Here is a 398-nt window from a genome sequence, read left to right on the forward strand (position 1 = left end):
CTACCTCAGACACTGAAGGAGAGGACTAACCAGACAGAGGAGAGAAAAGGCCTACAGCACCAGGAACCTCAGTGGTCAGGACCCAGCTGCTCAGCCTTCCTTTCACCATGACTTGTGTCAGAACTTTTGAGTGTAATCTAACCGAAGAAAGAGGGCTGGACATGGATCAGTGTAGTGCAAGACTCAAAGAGCACCAACAGAATACCAGGTTCCTGCCAGAAGCCCAAGGAGACATACTGAAAATGCTCAGCCTGGCTGCTCAGCCTGGGCCAGAACAAGAGCCTGCCCAGAGTGGCGCTCTCGTATTTGGGAAACTGCTCTGGTTTTCTAGAGGAAAGCTCTGCCTGTTACACTTAATGTTCTATGCTGAAGCCAGATACAAGCAAGGAAGCAGGAAC

This window comes from Equus quagga, chromosome 5, assembly GCF_021613505.1.
Source record: "Equus quagga isolate Etosha38 chromosome 5, UCLA_HA_Equagga_1.0, whole genome shotgun sequence".
NCBI lineage: Eukaryota > Metazoa > Chordata > Mammalia > Perissodactyla > Equidae > Equus > Equus quagga.